General features: G+C 44.4%; 1 protein-coding gene across 1 annotated transcript in view; it reads right to left on the minus strand.

Moving 5' to 3' along the window:
• GPR132 (G protein-coupled receptor 132) overlaps nucleotides 1–18,259 on the minus strand; it is a 72,527-nt gene extending 54,268 nt beyond the window's left edge. The window contains exon 1 of the mRNA XM_042866537.1: nucleotides 18,199–18,259. The gene's annotated coding sequence lies outside the window, so the exon portion shown is untranslated. The remainder of the gene's footprint in view (nucleotides 1–18,198) is intronic.
• Nucleotides 18,260–19,329: the final 1,070 nt, after the last annotated feature.

Here is a 19,329-nt window from a genome sequence, read left to right on the forward strand (position 1 = left end):
CTGGGCATATGCTGAGTTCAGTTCTCATGTCTGGGCTGACCGATTACACTGGTGTAAATCTAGGCTAATTTGGGCAGTTTGTGTGGGAATATTGCTTGGAATGCACATCTGTATCTTTTTTTTTTTTTTTTTTTTTTTAAAGCCCTGTCAGATTCCAGGCTTGTGAAGAAATGGCATGTCAGGCAGGAAAACTTGGCAACCTTTGGCCAAAACAGAGAGGGGAATGCATTGAGAGATGCTGAATTACCTTTGTTTTTTTGAGAGGAGCTCAGCCTGGAAACAGGGGCCCTTTTCTCAGAGCCCAGAAATTAAGCTGGGAACTCCTGGCTGAAGCTCCTCAGCTCTCATCTGGAATCACCTAGATGGGAGCCTCTGGATGTGCCTTTCCATGTAGAAAGGAACTGGTCGTTCCAGTTGCTTTGCCTCCAAAAAAATGCTATTTACAAAATTATTTCCACTCTTCCCTTTCTCCTCATGCTTCAAGAGCTAAAACCTTTCCTTTGGGAATGTGTGTAAATGAAAACAGGGCTGCAGTTCTGGGATGCCCAACTTATTTCTCCAGGACATTTGAAGGAGAAGGGGACATGTTGGGGCTGATGGGGAGCAGAGCCAGGTGCTGTGTGCAGTGGCCATGGGCCATGGAATGCTCTCTGAACGGTCCTAGTGCATCCCTAGAGCTAAATTCTGGTCTCACAGCTGTCCTCCAGCCCTGTTATTACTTTCTGGAATTGGGGGGGGGGGGGTGTTGCAGGGAAGAGGAGGATGAAGGCAAAAACCTGAAGGAATGATGAAGGCTCCACCCTCATTCCAGCTCAACTGCATCATCATTCTTCCGTTTTTATGGATCTTGAATATAAAAACTTCTTCCACCATAATGGAGGCTTCTGATGTGATACAGAAATAGTCTCCTCATTCCTATTGCTTCAGTGCAGTGCTCCCAAGAAATCTTCCTCTGGCAGTCGTGAGCACTGCTTCAGGTGGCAAGGAAGTGTTTCATTTATTTGCTCATTAATTTGGATGTTGTTCTGCTGCCCTAGAGGCAAAATCCCTGTACCAGCCTCAGCTTTATGCTTGCAGTGCACACCCTTGGGCACCCCATATTTTTCTACACAATGTGTTTGTGGGAAGGGAAGTGGTGTTAGTCCCTGAAGAACCCCAAAAGGACTTGGACAAAAATTAAAGGGAGGTGAGGACCAGGACTGTGTGACTTTCCCAAGGGTGGCACAGGTAAGGACATGGATCTGGGAGCCTGGAGGTCCCTGCAGATGTCAGACCCCAAGGACAGCAAGCTGGCATGCAGGCTGAGTGCTCACCCTGTATCTGAGGATGCAGCTCAGTTGTATCATATCAGGCCAGGCTAGAAATCACATTTTCTTGCTGAGTTCCCAAGATAAAGCTGCATATAATATCTCAGTAATTTTCCATCCGTCCATTCAGTCTCATACACTCAGCATTTACTATCAATTTTACTGTCTCTTCCAATGCAAACAGCCCCACAGCGCAGCACTTATCTCCACCTCCTTATCTCCAGGCTTCCAGGCTGGGGGAGCCCTCTGGAAAAAGTGAGATTTTTCTCAAAGAGCAACATGATTTCAGGCAGTTCATTCCAGATAGTCCCTACTGCTTCTTTCTCTTGTAGTGGGGAGGCATGCACATTGGGATCCCATTATTTAAGTGTAATACTTACACAGCTGGGAAAAAAAGCATATTGGAAGGGTGGGAGATTCACATGACTCCAGCCAGCAGAAACTAGGGAGAAAATGTGTCATTCTTTGCATTGGTCGGTGTTTATTCTGAGTGGGACTTTCTGATAAGGCTTTTTGCTGATCAGATGCTGTTTTCCTGACTGTGCTTTGCACTCCCAACAGCCAGGACGTGAGAGAACACCTTGCATTTTTTCCAGATAAAATGAGACACCAGAGCACATGGGGCTAGGAAATATTGCTGGAAGATGTGTGGAAGTGGAGCAGAGCCTCCTCTGGCCGTGGCCGTGGCAATGAGGGCTTGGGGAGGATGCAAGGCACTGCTTGGAGGAGGTTCTCTGGGCATGATGCTCACAGTGCAGAGCCTGTGCTGGAGATAGTATCAAGCACTATATCCACTGAGTGGATTCCACTTTTTCTTTAAAAAGTCATCACAGGTATTTGGAGAAGCTGAAAGAAGCCTTGACTTGAAAAAGGAAGTGTGGATTGAAATCCTAAATGCCTTCAATGCACTAAGTCCACATGTGAAGCCTGATTTAAACTGAGATATGTGTTGCCTAACTCAGATGCTTGTAGGGACAGTTACATTAACCTCTTTGGCACCAGACAGAAGATCACATCCCACCAATACCAGTGCTAAACAACAAAACACACACCAGTAGAAACATTGACACGCAACTGGCATGATCTCTGTTTTCAGTCTGGGCTGTGCCAAGATACTCTTTCTTTACAAAGATTTGATCCAGCTCAATTTAGCAAAAATAAATAAATATATCAATTCCCCGAGTCTGAATCCCAGCCCTTGGCATGTTGCAGACTGGCAGGCACACTTCTCTAAGCAGGACATGTCTTGTTCATTGGAAAAGCTTAAAAACCAACACCTCAGGCTGCATTATTGCAGGAACTTTTCAGCACAAGGGAGCAGTTTCCTGAAGCACACGGAGAAAAGGGTGCGGGAAGGCACGGAGCTTTTCTTCAGTTGTACTCTGGTGGAGCAGTCTCCTGCAGAATCCAGGTTACTTGCTCACAGGCAAACTTGTGTTGCATCGCTCTTGTTCTTACGGGCACGCAACATTGTGACACAGCACTGAGGAAGTGAGCCACTCGGTACCCTGCAGGGAAGGATGATTTGACCAGCTCTTTTTTTTTGGAAAGAATCATAGAAAAGAATAATAGAATCACAGAATGGTTGGGTTGCAAGGGGACTGAAAGCCCATCCAGTCCCAAACCAACCCTTTCTGTAGGCTGGTTACCCCCACCAGATCAGACTGTCCAGGGCCTCATGCAACCTGGCCTTGAGCACCTCCAGAGATGGAACATCCAGAAAGACAGACAATTCAGCAGAGTCTGAAGGCTGAGAACATCCCCACGGTCTGCAGAGTGGTGGGACCTCAAGAATCAGATCCTGCGGAAGCAGAGCTGCCACAATACATGCTGAGAGGTGCTATATAAATATGCCATTTCCAGTGATTCACTCTTCCCACAGATTCTAGTCTGTGCCATGTTTCTATTAGTGTTATAAGCAATTTGTGGGTGAGATGGTGTTTTACCAAGGACAGTATCTGTGATTCAACACTTTCTTCCATCCTGGCAGTTGTAGAGCTTGCAGAAGAGACTTTGGGATATGAGACACAACTTACAGTTCCTCCATATGCTGGATGGAGTGACTGCTGAATTCTCACTTTCACGACCCAAGCCTTTTTGCTTATTTGTATCATGACTGTGCCTAAATGCTCCACAAAGCTCAGGCGGTGCACACACAAATATTCCCCATATCTTGCCCTGCAGGAGCAGGAACTGGCTGAATGCATGTTTGAAAACTCCTCTTCCTATCATGCCCCCTCTCTGCCCTCCCTCCCCACTTTTTTGAGGTGGAAATGTCCCCACAGCTTGTCCTTCACTCCCAAAGCAGAACTATTGATACTGCCTGAAATGAAGCTGTTGCTCTGAACAAGTATGGACAGATAAAGATTGCCATAGCAACAGAAGTTATGTGTGAAAACCTTGGGAACTGTTCCTCCTCCCCCATCCATTCAGGCTCCTTTTCAGATTTCTTTTTTTTCTTTTTTTTCTTTCTTTTAAGGTGCTTTCATTCCTGCTGCCGAGCACCTGGGGAGGTTCTTTGAGAACAGCCCATCAGGTTACAACAGCATGCCACTGGTTTCTGGGTCCAGGCCATCTTTGTGGAGCACTGCATTGGAAAAATGTATCCTGCCGGGTCCAGGGAAGATCTTAATAAGGTGAACTGAAAGAGAGCAGATAGAGGGAGGGTGGCTTCCTGCATATAGGACCTCAAGGGCATATTCCAAATTTGGTCCTGATCAAATCTGCACTGAACTATTTACTTTTCGAGGTGCTCAGTCAACAGATTTGCATCAGAACAAATTACAACCATTTAACATCAAGCTGCTAATGGTTGGAACCACACAAAATAATGCAGGTTATTAACCCCATAATAAGGAGCTCATTAAAATGTGAATTACCGATTAGGTTACCAAGGAGAAACACAAGCAACAGAAAAACCACTGACAGTTTGCCAACTGCTATGCGTAACCCCCAGTGAAGACCAGTGGCCAAGGAGAAGGTCCCAGCTGGTGCAAACAGGCAGAACTGCCAAGGGCTGCAACACAGCCCAACTGTCTTAAACTGGGGAAGGACTGAGTTCAAATGTCTCATGGACTCATCCTGACCTCGAGGAGGAGCATATTATGGAGGAGATGCTGGGAGGTTCATTGGTTCTGAGTGATGCAGAAACCATTGCTGCCATTCATGCTGTGAGACATTTACTTTCACTTGGGTATCAATGCTCCCCTTGGTCAAAAGGGTATATTAAATGTATTAAATGCTCCCTGAACACTATGTTCAGCCCTAAACTTACCAAAAGCTCTTCATGCAGTAGGCTCTGGCCTATTTTGGGGATATTGAATGGGATGGCTAACTGCAGCATGACCTTGCATGCTGGCATCCCCAGTCTGCTTTGGAGAAGAGTTTTACTGTTCAGGCCTGTGTTCTGCATTTTACTATTTCATACAGCTCAGGGGTTTTAACTTATTCTCTTCAGGTACTATCAATTTTATGTGTAGGGAACTGGCATCCTCCCAGATCTTGCTTTGCTTTGTATATATGTGTAAAAATATATTTTCTCCAACATACTCAAAATGGCATGCAGAGAGGAGACATCTAAGCTTTATTTTTTCCTGCTTAAAAGTGGCAGAGAAACATGTTCATGTTGAGATCACCACTTCCCAAATGGCTTCCTTCTTGTTTTCCCCACTCACGCCTCAGTCAGTGTCAGATATCTCAGGAGAATATGAAAACAGCAAGCGCCTGGCAGGCGAGCTGAGTGTGTATAAAGATTGAGACAGAAACGTGTATCAGTTGCTCTGTTTCCATCAAAAATTTAACTCAGAAATCCTAAATTTTTTTGAGAAGAAAGAAGATGGCTAAGAGAGTATAAGAAGTGGTGCACTCTTTCATCTCCCTCATACCTATATCCTTATTCTGAAGGCTGTAGTTCGCCACCCCAGAGTAGCAAGCACTTCTCAGATGGAAGAAGAAAGAAGGAAGATGGGAAGATGCCCCAGAGAAAGCTAGATGGTGCCTGCGTGCATGAGGAGGGGGCTGGGAGGACAACAGATGCGAAAAATCCCTTTTGTTGCACAGCTAAAGCATCTCAGTCTCACACAACAGGGACCCCACCACCCCAGGACATTCACTGCAGTCAACAAAATGACTGATGTTTCTGGAGGAGGTCCATCTGGTCAGGGAAAAACCTCTTCTCAGGAAGAGTAGTGATGCAGTGGCACAGGATGCCAAGGGAGGTGGTGGAGTCACTGTCCCTGGAGGCATCCAAGAACCATGTGGATGTAGAACTGAAGGACATGGTTAATGTGCACGGTGAGGGTGGGTTGGGGTTGGACTAGATGATCCTAGTGATCTTTTCTAACCTTAATGATTCTATGATTCTATGATATATCCCATCCTGAACTGCTGCAAGTTTATACCATGCTGCCTAGCACCAAGAGGAGTTCAGCTGGGAAAATGCCTTCTGCTGTGCTGCTCCCACAACTGGTACACACTGCTGGGATTTGGAAGCTTGAGTTCTGCCTCTGCTTGGAGCAGCTTGCAATCCCCACTGGGAGCCCTGCTCACGATGGCCATGGCTTTCATTCATGGTATCCAGCAGCTGTCCCAAATACACTTTGCAAAAATGGACCCAAGGTGGGAGAGGACACACTAGGGTTTGGTAGCTGCCCCATCCCAAGTGTTCCTGACAAACCCCTACAATGTCCTGTGTGCAACATCAGGGTAAGTAGAGATCACATGAGGGATCGCCAGTGACTGGTGGCTTCAGGCGAGTACTAAGCTTGGCTGATGCAGTGATTTGCATGAGGATAGGAGAACACTGTGTGTGTACTTCTTTTTTATATAGTTAGACTGGCACTTCGGGGGAAGGAATTATGTGAGCTTATCAGTAATATCCTCACGCAATCCAAGGTGAACACTTGGAAGTCATTTAATAGACAGAGCTTCTTTGAACAGGCAGCAAATCAGGATAATCTCATTCAGCAAAATCACAAAGAACAGCAGAAGCATTAAATCAGTCGAGTCATGTGTTTACAGTGAATAATTTAAACAGCAGCATTGTTGAGGCCAGAAAGATTTGTTTCAACACTTTGAATTTAGCTCTGTTTTCAGAACCACATAAAAATGGTAAATTATCTTCTGTTCCACTGGTCTGAATGAAAATTAGTCTCTCCCACTGTGACTTTGCAAAGGATTTGCATCAGAGATTGAGTAGGGGCAGGTCCCATTCTCTTTCATCCTCCTCAAGATGCTGACTTTTACCTGTATGTTTTAAAGAGGACAGAAACTTAGATAAAACAGGCAACTTTACTAGCATTGTTCAGGAATGAATTAAAGAGATGTGAAGTATATATTAAACTAGAACTGTGCTGTAATCTCAGCTGGTATAGACTGACATATTTCCTAAGGTATAATGGACCGATGCCAATTTGCATCAGCTGATTACAGCAGAAGATATCAAAACCAATTGGAAAAACTCATCTGATATTTAAAAGCAGCAGATGGGAGCAGAAGAGACTCTGTGAAGACATTTGTATATTCTACTATAATGTGGAAAGAGGTGTATTAATGTGTATTGATCTGAATCTGTATTCTGTTGAATGTAATTTCAATTTAAATCTCATGCATATCTCTTCATGTTTTAACATTCCTTGTCACGGCTTTTGTGACACGAGGGGAAAGTGAATGGTACAACGCTGCATGTGCCTGGGGAGTCAAGTAGTGAATGTGCTCAGCACACCTATGCTCAGCAAAGCAACCTCAGCAGGACTTGAGGACAACCCAGAGAACTTTGCTCAGCCAGGGTTTGCCTTGCCCTCGGTTTATATGAGAGTTCAACCTGCACGTTTGTCAATGATCCACTACACAACCCGTGCTGTTTGTAGAACACACACTACGAGAAGATGACACAAATATGGGAAAAGCATCTGTTTTCTCACTCTCCTTGGCAGCAGGTTTAAGAGCACAGTGCATGTTTTGTAGTGATTCAGCATTTGAATATTTTAAAAAAATCAGTATTTCCAACTCTGTTCCCCTTATGTCCTTTTATTCTTTAAAGACGTTGCAGTAATGAGAGCCTCGCCGTAAAGACCAGAGTAATCTACAAATGCAGTGTAAAATTGTGAATTTTGATATGAAATTTGAGCTTGTTATTGCTGCAGAGTTTCGAAAGAGGAAAAAGTCAGTCTCAGTGAAAAACTTAGAGCATAATGTTAAAAGGTATTTTATCAGTGGAAATACAGCTGAAGAAGCTCAGAATTTGTCATGGCTTCCCAGCCTGACTGAAAACCTCATGCTTTATCAATACACCCAACAATTCTACCCAGTGAGCTCATCACAGAACTGATCCGAACCCCATGGGCCTCAGTGTGCTCTGTCTTAGGTCACCTATGACTGCTAAGAACTGAAGCAGGAAGCAACATGTATCAGATACAAGTGAAAGTGGCAAATCAGCATTGCCAAGAACCCCTGGTTTAAAGTCACTTCAACCTTCTTTTCCATCCCATTTACTAAAATAAATGCTGGTACAGGTAAGCAAACACTGAAATCACAAAGTTTTAATTTTTTTCCTCTCTTTATCTTGCAGGAAGCAATGGGGGAGAATTACTCTCAGAAATATCTGCAACTTAGACCCTGCAGAAGGCTCAGTACAAGGACATAGGATGTACTTCAAGCTTCTGTGTATGGACTTGCAAGCTATTTATGGCCCTATGGGGATGGCCTGAGTGGAAGGACTTAGATCCCTATCAGGCTATTTCCTTGTAAGTGTATGAGCACCAGAACAGCTGATAGATGCCCTGAACCTGATGGGTGCAGGAGCAGTTATGTGTGAACCCTTCTGCTCCCTGACGGAGTTCTTTCCCTATCAAATTGTCACATTGTGAAAAGCTCTTCTCCAAGAAGGGTTAATTTCCCACAAGCACAATTGCTCTGCAGAGTTGTCTCTCCGATGGCCGTGGAGCTGAATATAGATTAAGTTCCTGACTTTCAGGCATCTGGTATTGTATGAGATGACTTCTGGCCTGGATGTGGCACTAAGTATCCTCGGATGCTTTGGAGAACAACCCAAAGAAAGCTAACAAGGCAGCAGAGCCTTCTCACCACCACCAGCACTGACTCAGTCCCATGGCATAAGAACACTGTATTCTTAGCCTCAGATAAGAGGCTGAGAATTGTCATAAAATTGTCAAACAGAAAACCATATGCTTTATGTACAACAAAATGACTGTTTTATACCATTATGTTTTTATTTCCTCAGGAAAACTAGGACAATTAAAGGCAGGAAGGAAGATCATAAATTTGAAAGATGACAAGGGGATAACCGCTCACCTGAATAGGAAGTTGCAAATAGTGATAGTCAGTGAGGAGCCCTCACTGACTCTGGGCTCCTCAGTTCAAGAAGGACAGAGAACTTCTAGAGAGTCCAGAGGAGGGCTGCAGAGATGACTGAGCCCTGGAGCATCTCCCTTATGAGGAAAGGCTGAGAACCTTGGGGCTGTTGAGCCTGGAGAAGAGAAAGCTTAGAGGGGATTTCATCAGTGCTTAGAAATATCTGCAGGGCAGGAGTCAAGTGGATGGGGCCAAGTTCTTCTCATTGGTGCCCAGTGACAGGACAAGTGGCAATGGGCACAAATTAGAACACAGGAAGTTCCATATGAGAGTGAGGAACTTCTTTACTTTAAGGGTTACAAAGCAGAGGAACAGGCTGCCAGGAGAGGTGGTGCAGTCCCCTTCTCTGCAGATATCAAAACCTTGCTGAATGCTTTCCTGTGCAACCTACTGTTGGGAACTGCTTTAGCAGAGGGTTGGGCTGAAATGTCCAGAGGTCCCTTCCAACCCTAACAATTCTGTGGTTCTGTGAGTCTGTGACTCACCATGATTAAGAAAATGGCATACCTTACACTTTTCCTCTTGCTTGCAAAACATGGAACAGATATTGGGCAATGGATGAAAATGGACTTTTATTGCAGTTAATACCCAAACTAATCAAGTATCTACATTAGTTTTACACATACATGTTACCCATTCATGGCATAAGTATCTGGTGAATAACAACTAGTTCTGGGAGCCATTCCATGAAGACAAACAATTGGTCTTCAGCCTTTCAACCACAATAAACTCTCCATCATAAGACCTAGCCCCCTTGTAAATCATTCATACTCTAACTCCTTGCCCACGCATACATACATATGCTTCTATAAATCACAGAGATAGTCCCATGTAATAACTAGTTGGCCATGCTATATAACACATGTTCTCTATAATCATCTTGCTCTGTACAAGAGAATATAATGGAACAGATGTCAAGTTGAAATTAATATGAGTACCTTAGAACTCAAGACTTCAAGGCTAGAACAGGGGACTGACCTTAGATTACATGTCTCACCATCACCGCCACAAGCTTCCACTTCCTCTCATTTAATGAAATTGAACTACAGTGAGATTTGAAGATTAGACAACATAACATTTCCTTTGAAAATATAATATTCATTTTTGGTTCTTGATTAACAGTCCCAAATCCAACAATTGTTCACATATCTGTTTATTCCCTTCACGATTGTTTCTCTGAAACAATGCTTATGTAAGACCACATTGTCCAGTCAGATTAGCAATCCTGGAGCCTTGGGATGCCCCTTAAAGGCTGTTTTCTACTGCTCACAGTTGCTATGCATGCATGGCCTTTCCTTATTAACCATGCTCACAGCCAGTGTGAGTTAGATGGTGCCTTTCTGTGGCTTCTGTGCAGTAAAAACATACTTCTGAATCTGGTACAGTAACCAGAGATGAGCAGACCCCAAATATTTTGATAGACACAGCCCTATAAAACATCAAGTTAGAAACTTGGCAGCCCACAGACACCCATGACTTCAGCAGCTGCTTCAACCTGTAGCAAAGCAGCAACCCATGAGTCAAGTGGTGGGAGTGAATTTCTCATTCCCTTCCTTCAGAACTTCCGTTAGCATTGCTACGGCTGCTGTTACGGGCACTCAAATGATTCTGTACGATCATAATGTGCTGTCACCCTCCCAGATATGTAGGTGGATTTCATATCACCTAGATTACATGCAGTGAAAGCCTTTCTACCAAGAAAAATTGCCAGGAATTCCTCAGTCTGCTGTGAGTAATGCAGCCTGAGCAGAGAGGTGAAAGCTGCTACTTCTGATCAAGATCAGATAAGAGTAAGATGTGTCTCTACTGGGTGCAAATCCAAGAGCAGTGGGCCTCCTGCAGACAAGTCCTGCCATAGACTTCTGAAAGCCCCATACAGATATAGACTCAGAGATGATGCATGCTGAAGTGAAAAAGAATGTGGCAGGTTGAGGAGCTGGACTTTGCCTTTTTCAGGGTTTCTGAATCAAAACCTGCATTATGAATCCCAACTGAAACTTGGTGGGCAGTCAACACAGAAAAATGGAGACGGTGGTGGAATGTGTGGCCCATCTATTCTGTAAAGTGACCAGTGAAATTCCCAATAGGTTGTCTCATCTTTTCCCAGAGAGGATGTGGCTGTCCACAGGAAGAGACACTGAAAGATGGTGGACAAAGGTCAGGTTCAAATGTAGGATTAATCTTCTGTCTGTTGAGAGTCTGGTTGAGGTTGTGATCAAATTGGATCCAGTCCTTGATGTATGGAAGCAGAGGGTAGCTTTTTTCTCTATTTCCTAAATTTGAGAAGCAGGGTACTGCCTCAGGGGTATCTGGAAGAGGGTGAGATTTGTGTGTCCTTTGCCCCAGGTTGATTAGTCTCCAAGAAAAGAGAATAAGTAAAATTCTTGCCAAGGACATTTACGGTCCTTGGGATCGGGACTTGACTTCTCCATGTGATAGTTCATGTCCTTTGCTTTGCCTACCACAGAATTGCCATGCTTTGTCTTTGGCTGCCCAGACCTGGAGTGATTTAACCCCATGCTGCTGGGATTTCCCACCTCTTTCTTTGGCTACTTTCCTTGCACTTACTATGTCATTTTTCATCAGTATGTTGATTTTGTTTCCATTTTCATCTCTGCTGGCCCAAGGAACATTGTTAAAAGTTGTCTGTAAGTATGCTGACCACTTCATGTGGGTGGAGACCAAGGCTGTTTGTTCATTCAGAGACTTTATAGACTGTTTTTCTGGACACTGGAGACTCTTTTGAGCCAGTTCTACCAGATGTTTTGACATCAGATCACTACTCTCTTTCCCAGTTTGAGCGTGGCCCTGTCTGTGTGTAGCTGCACCATTGTTAACTGATGAACCTTGGTTCTCCCTCCTACTCAGCAGCATTCTTCCATGGGAAGGTTTGTCTCTATATCAAACCATACCTTGCTGTCTCCTTTTTTTTCCAGGCAATGTATGTCTCTAATTCCTTTGATCTTTACAGTAAATAGGTCATTGTTTCCACCCTTGTCTATACCAGTTAATCTATAACATCACCGGTTCTCCTGTACTCTTTTTAGTAGGCCCTGCCCCAACTGGTATTCTATTAGCACTTCAAAAGTGGATGGATCTGTTTTTTTTTTTAAATGAATTGCCAGTTGTTGTTTTCCATGAACATTTGCATCCAGAGGCCTTTTCTAAATTACTGCTCTCCACAGCCTCTGACTTACTGTTTTGACCTCTCTTCAATGACAGTTGTTGTCCTATGGTTGTTTCTGTGCTCATCTCTTGCTATTCCCACTATGTCCCTATCTTCATTTATAGAAATCCCTTTAGGATGATGCTTCTAAAAAATGATTTGCAACTCACACTCCAGCTGGGTGTTATCTTTGAATTTGATTGACATATTTTTCTGCCCCTTCCTCAGTGCTACTGCAGATGAATACAATGTCCAACACAGCAGGAGTCCCCGAGGAGCACTGTGGGAATATTTACAAGCATACACAACTTTCTATTGCAGGGGCAGATTTTTATCTCTTTTGGTACTGTTCTCTGTATCCACCCTTCATCATTCTTGTTCTGCATTGGGCCCAGTCCAACCACTGTTGAAGTCAACTGTGTCTGCACGGGATCCTTTAGGGACGAATCAGGATCTACAGGAACAGTATGTCTGAAGAAATTAAATGAAATAACCTCCTGAAATCAAGGAACTGTCATCAGGAGAGGTCTCTGCACAAGCAGTTGTCTTGTCAACGTGTGAAGGGGCAAATTTACTGAATGACTTAAGGGAATGCAGCTCCCTGCTCTTCCCACCAGCGTGCTGCACTATGGAGAAGCAGCTTCTTACACTTCACTCCCCTCACCCAACACACACACCCTGTGGTTTTCCTCCTCCCATCAACAATGTGGGTATAATCCGGCTGTGCAGTCTATCGCTCAGATGCAACTGCTTTTCTTAGGGTGATCTATCTTTGTGTGTGGTACCTGTTTCCCTCTTCCTGCATAACATCTACTAATAATTTCTGATTATTGGAGACTGAGTTTCCCCTGAAAATGATGTGAAGTGAATTGATCCGCAGTTCCCTTTTAGGAAGAGGCGTATAATGTTTTCCCTCTGCCAATCATCAGTGGCTTCCTTGGTTCTTCAGGAGCAGCTGAATATAATGGATAATGGGCCTAAGAGTTTTTCAGCTAATTCCTATAATACCCTTGGGTATGTACCATCTGGCCCTGTGTGCTGATTTGAATGCACTCCTCCCTTAATATTTATCATTGTATTTTAATGATTTTGGTAACTGAGTTCTCAATCTCCTGGCTTTCATTTGATTGTTCATTACACGCACTCATTTCAGAGGAAAACTGATATAGGTGATGAATGTTTCAGCCAAATCCTGCTCACTGTATTCGTGGCAGAAATGAAATCACTTTTAAAATTCCCATTTCATGAAGAGGCATGGACTCTCAGAAGCCTGAGCTGCAGCTGTTCCCTTGTACTCTACCCTAGGATGGCTGTATCTGCAGAACATTTTCTGCTCCCTGAAAGGTCCCATGAAAGACAGTTTTCTCTATGACCCTACACACAAGCCTTATCTTCTGTTAATACTGGTAGGGAATTTTCCCTTATTCTAATACATCCTATTTTTTCTGTAAGTGTATTTTTATGACCCTGCCTGCATCTTTCAGATACTTGTAGACTCACGTCTGTTATTTTCTTATCTCTTCTCCAGCTTATATCTAAGCATAACTTAATCTTCATAAATCAAACCCACACCGAGTGATCTGATCGTGTCACTACTCTTTGAGGTCTCTGATTTTACAGTGTTTGGCAGTGGGATGGCAAGATATTAGCAGCAACATTCCAACTGTATCTAAGCCAGGTTGGTTTGTGTAATGCCCACTGAGAATGGCACGAGCTTTTTGCAATTCACGTAGGCTGCCAAAAAGTTACATGTAAATTGTCCCCCTGTATCACTCCTGAGCCTTTCTGTATATGGCTGCTTCTGAGTGTCCTTTGGGGTTATTTTTTCCTGAATGTCAGTAGCCTATATTATTTCGGTTTTATTATGTTATTTCCTGGCCACATTGCTAATCACTGTAGGCGCCACAGGATAATTTCTCTGTTCAATAACACTAAAAACTCCCAGCTTAGCTTCATCACTCTCTTGCTTAACTGTGTATTTCCCCTGCTTGCTTGTTTGTGAATTGCTTTCACTTTTTTTCCCAATCTTTTCTTCTTCTTCCTCTATGTTCTTCTTGGAATATTTTTGTTTTAAAAAGGCATTTGTAGGTTCCCCCCCCTTTTTTTTTATTCCTTGAGAAAACACATCCTTTCTTCTACTTTCTACATATGCTTGTTATATGTAATAGGTTTATGCTGGGTTACATCTAATACGTATTCTCAAAATAACTCCTTGTGCTGATGCTTTGGCTCACATGCTGAAAGATGCAGTAAGAGGTAAGTAAAACTCCTTAGCTGAAACAGAAAGCAGGCAGCACATGTTTGTGCTGGATGGGAATAATTCCCTGTACAATCTGCAGAAGTCCTGGCAAACAGGGGACTGATCCTAAGCCCTTTGCGTGACACTGCCACGGGGACCCTCGGGGCCTCAAATGGACTTCAGGCCTCTTGAGAGGCTGCTTGGATAGCATACAAGTCCAGTAATTGCCTTCTGTTCACCATGACTCCTAAAACTGCCATGCCATGGACTCCAGTATTCAGCTCCCTTGGCACCTTCTGCAGCGTGGTGCTGAGGTACGGGTTAACCTACACATGCTGAGATGCTGCAGAGGCAGAGCACAAAGGGACATTGGGTAACTGCCCTGAGCCTTCAGGCTCCAGGAGAGAGCTGACCACTCTTTTTTCTCCAGAAAAATTAAAGATTTTCAGACAAATAACAAAGGACTTCATTAAAGCTTCTGCTTGCAGGAGAACATGTAGATTTCCGTGATATTGCATGCCACTACAGGAGGAGGGATTAACAGTATTACAGGACAGATTTACAAACCCTGGAGAGAATAAGTATCGAACGGAAATCTTTGGCAATCCCATTCCCTTCCTCTTCTGGGTCGCACCCTGACTTCTGGTAACACTTAGAACAAACCACTACCTCTTGCTTTTTTTAGTGTATTCTCTACTTTGCCCTGAACCCAAAGGAAACATCAAAGCTCTAGCTCTAGCACTTGCAAGTAAAAATAGCTCTCGAGCCAATATGTGTAAGGCCCTCAAATGATATCTCTGAAATAGTTCATCCTAAGCCCATGAGAGGGGGAATGGTGTTGTTTGTTAAAGGAATGCATGCTGTGCTGATAGTGGGCAGCACTGACATGTGAAGAGCAATGAGTGATACTGCAAAACGAAAGGAAGGTGAGAAAAGCGGCATGAAGAATGCATTGCACTGTGCTGTGAAAGAGGAGTAAAATATACTTAAGATAAAAGCCAGTTTCAGGCTGCCTGTATTATTTCTTCCATTCTGATCCTTCTCTTTCCTTCTTAGAAATTCAGATTTGAAAGTGTCTGTCTTGGTACTTGTGTTGTACCGCTGATCCCCAGAAACATGGACAGAGGCAGCTCAAGCCACTGCAATAGCACTGCCAGATGGGATTGTTGGAAGAGATCAGTGTAAGTCCTATCTCCCTAAGATCTGATGTTTTCCAGCAAATCATTCTCAAATGCAAACTTTCACATTAGTTTCTCTCAGATACCGTCTATGGGTACCACAGATTCTTGCCCATCACAACAGGCAATTTAAGAAATCTCTCTTGTGAAGGGGGCTTCCTATTAGCAGATGGCACTCATAAGAGGTTGGAAAGAATATTTGTTATTAAGCACAGGCACACGTCACTCAAACTCTGCTGCATAGAGAAAACTACTGATGTGAGCATATCCTTACAGCTCACCTGTGAAGAACATGAACCTGGACACATGTAGCAGATGAAGCTTTCAAAACAAAGCTTGCACTCACAGAATCACAGTTGGAAAAGGCCTCTAAAACCGTCTTGTCCAACCATCCACCTACCTCCAGTGTTGCCCTAGCCTTGTTAGCTGAGCCCAGAGAACAGGGGAATGGGCAAAAATGAGCAAATATAAAGGGACAAATGCTGGAGGGTGTGAAAAAGAGTCTTGTGCCTTGCAGCCCTCAAAGCTTCTCTATTAACACAAGGGCTTGCTGCATTTACTTAAGCAGGATGAACAAAATAAAAAGAGCTTGTTGGTGTTGGATGCTGAGGCAGTGCTTAAGACATCCCTGACTCACAGCTCACAAGCTAGGACTCGTCTTGCAAGTTCAGCCCGTGTTCAGATAGGATCAGGGACTGTCTCTGGGCTGGATTGCAAAAGAAGCAGACTCTTGCCAAATATGCTCTGCCCACAGCACCGTCCAAACCCGTCAGATGATATTTCTTCTAATTTTACTAATGTATGCTTGGCCCCGATTCCGTGCTACCTGAGGCTACAGCCGTAACAAAAACATGGCACACATGTCGTGGGTGGAAGCATGCAGCTGGTGGGAGTTGAGGCACGTGAAAACGAACAACACAGCCCTTTCTTAATTGCAGCACAGAAATTAAGAAATAATATTCTTCTGATTCCCTGCCTTCTCCCTCTCTGTGGCACAGCTTTACCCACAGCCTTGCCAGAGAAGATGACAACAACTTTTCTGTATACGTAGGTTGCTCCATATCCTGAGCAATGCATTAATTTTCAGAAGTGGGCCTGTGTGCCACACACATAACTTGTGTTTGGGTGTATCTCCATGCTAGGACCATCCCACACTCTCAGCTCGTTGGTGGGGAGTTGGTGATCTGATCCCTACCTAAGGATGTAGCCATCAGGCCATTGTCCTGCCACTGTCCTACAAGACATTGTCACAAGATGGTATGAAAAAGCCCTTGGGACACACTCGTCTCCTAGCCATGCACTTCTGCTCAGGTAGCCAGGGGGCATGGAGAACCTACTGGCTTTAACCCAGCAGGCAGGTCCTCAGGTTGTTCCTGGCCAGGTGTGCTGCCCCAGTAAGAGGTTTGCTGTGGGGCAGCATCCCTCCAGCTATCCATGCTGAGCCCCTCTTGAAAGGGAAGGGGCAGAGAGGAGCCTTTTGATTCAGCTTTTATTTCTGCTCTTGGGAACTAAAGTCAATAATTAGATGGATACTGCAACAAAGGACCAGAACACCTCGAGGTACAAGTGTGCCCACAACCAAAATCAGTCAGCTAGCACAGCTCCTGGAACTCTGCAGTGACTTTCCACCATCACATAGCCCCATAGTAACTTATGGGCCACGTTATTCTCTGATGGCTTTTCACACTGAAATAGCTCACAAAAAGCGTAGGTTAGAGAAAACCATGGAAAGTGCACTGCAGATAGTACAAGCATTTTCAGTCTAAAAATTTACATTCATCACAGAGCACAATCTATTCTTGTTGGGTTTCAACAGCAGTGCTTTGATAACTGGTGGCTTTTCTGCTGGCTGACGTTCAACAATTCCACCTGCTGATGCCCCCTCTGCAAGTAAAGATGATGCAAGAAACAGAAAATCATCGCTTCCTTCTTCCACTTCTCCTTCTGACTGATTTCCCACAGTTGGTATCTGTTAATGACTACCTTACTTCACTGGTCTGTGCTGTGGTTTGTCTCAATGCCTTAAAAGCATTGCCCAAGCAATGCACTGTCATATCTGAAAGTTCCTTTTCCTCACTCTCTCCAGAGGAACCTCCACCCCTCTCCAGGCAGAACACACGAGATGCTAAGGCTTGAAATTTACGGCGCCTGATTTAAAAGCCAGGACATCTCCTGGTCTCCAGGGAAGGGAAATGACCCTTGGCTTATTATGCAGTCACTCCTTTTTGGAGAAGGAAGTGCTAATAAGAGCTCACTTATAGCACAACAGCTAACGACAAATTAAGGCCAAAAAGCAGGAGCGTAATTGATGTGAGTGGGAATACAGCAAAGCCAAGGAAAACACGTGAGAAGTTTCCCTTGTGAGCAGTGCTCTGCAAGTGATAGAAATCAGCAGTCATGCTCATGTCTGAGGCTGGAGCTACTGATCACTAAGAGCCACCTGTGGGGGCTGCTTTTTCCCCTAAAGCAGCACTGGAAGAATTCAAAAAATCCACATGGACACCAGTGGGAGTTAAGGGTGGAGAGAGAGCACACTGCACACCCCATAGATATGTGAGTGCTGCAGCCATCTGAGGACAGCGCTGGGACTTGGTCACACTCACCCAGGATGCTGAGGGGAAATCCAAGGTGGGATTTCAAAGCACAGCATCCTCGGGCATGTGCTCATCCTACCCTATTCCCCCTGCTCCCCCCTCTCTTGGAGGGCTCAGATTCATCTCTCAGCAGAGAGATCTCTTCACCTGTCCTTAAGGTGAAATGGATCCGCACCCTGAAACAAAATGCCACGTGTGCTGGGCTGGTGCCATCAGTGGCCCAAAGGTATGCATCCAAATGGCGATGGCCCATCCTGCCCCGGGGGCCACCATGCACACAGAACCATGCACACCCAGTGCACAGTGCTGCTGGAATTCAGAAGGAGCCTTTCAGTTGACTTACCTGTCTTGGTGGGTTTCAGATTTCACGCAAGTGTTGGGTCCGGTGACTTTGTTAGGCGAAGAATCTCAGCCCTCTCAAAACAGTGGGGTGTCAGATCAAAGAGGGTTGGGATGGACTAATTCTGCTGTTGTCTGATGTCCATAAGTGGCAGAGAAGGGTTTGGTGAGCTGTGCCTTGGTGACATTAGTGGTCAAACTGCAATCCATTGCTGCAGAGGCAGGCAAGGAGAACCCATCTTCATGCTCTCTGAACAGAGACAAAAGCAGTTTTGGACCTCAAACCCAGAAACTGCCTTGACCTGTTGATAAGGGTCAAGAGGCAAAGGGGATGTGACAAAACTGCTTTGTACAATTGTTGCACCACTCTTCTTGCTGCACTTCCACTTAATTCATTGCTCAAGCATGGCGCACAGCTCTCTGGCCAGAATTTGCCACTGTTATGTTGAAATTCAGAGTGATAGTGTACAAAATCATACAATATCCCATGTTGGAGGCAACCCATAAGGATTATCAAGTCCAACTCCTGGCACTATGCAGGACCATCCAAAAATCTTCATTTAATTGTTAACAGTGTTCATACAATGCCCAAAGTGAGAAAAGCAATTTCTTAATGGAAGTTTTGATGCACACAGGAAATTGTGCACACCCTTTGAATGCTATTGATAACTTGTTAGAAAATCATTTATCAGGTAATAAATCTAGGAGTCCTGGGCAACCAAGTCTTTTGTGTTCCTCATTTATAAGTCCTTTTCTTGCTACGATATACTATAAAGCTTCAGAAGGGGATTTGCTCTCATGTATGTATGTAAACATACATTTCCACCAGGTCTTTCTGAGACAATGATGCCTTCATTCAGTGTCTTTGTCTTAAAAGTGAGGGAACAGCTGCATTCTCCCCAGGAAGCACTTCATCCTTTCTGATAGAGATCATAGAATCATAGAATTACAGTATGATCAAGGCTGGATAGACCACTAAGATCACCCCGACCAACCATCAGTCCATGCCTGTGACCTCTTTAGACCATGTCACTTAGTGTCACACCTACCCTCTTCTTGAAAAGCTCTAGGGATGATGTCTCAGCCAGCTTTCTGGACATCCCTGGATGTTTCCTCTTGGCCCTCCATTGCTGGC

This window comes from Lagopus leucura, unplaced genomic scaffold, assembly GCF_019238085.1.
Source record: "Lagopus leucura isolate 7727_CA_CO unplaced genomic scaffold, USGS_WTPT01 Super-Scaffold_1, whole genome shotgun sequence".
Lineage (NCBI taxonomy): Eukaryota > Metazoa > Chordata > Aves > Galliformes > Phasianidae > Lagopus > Lagopus leucura.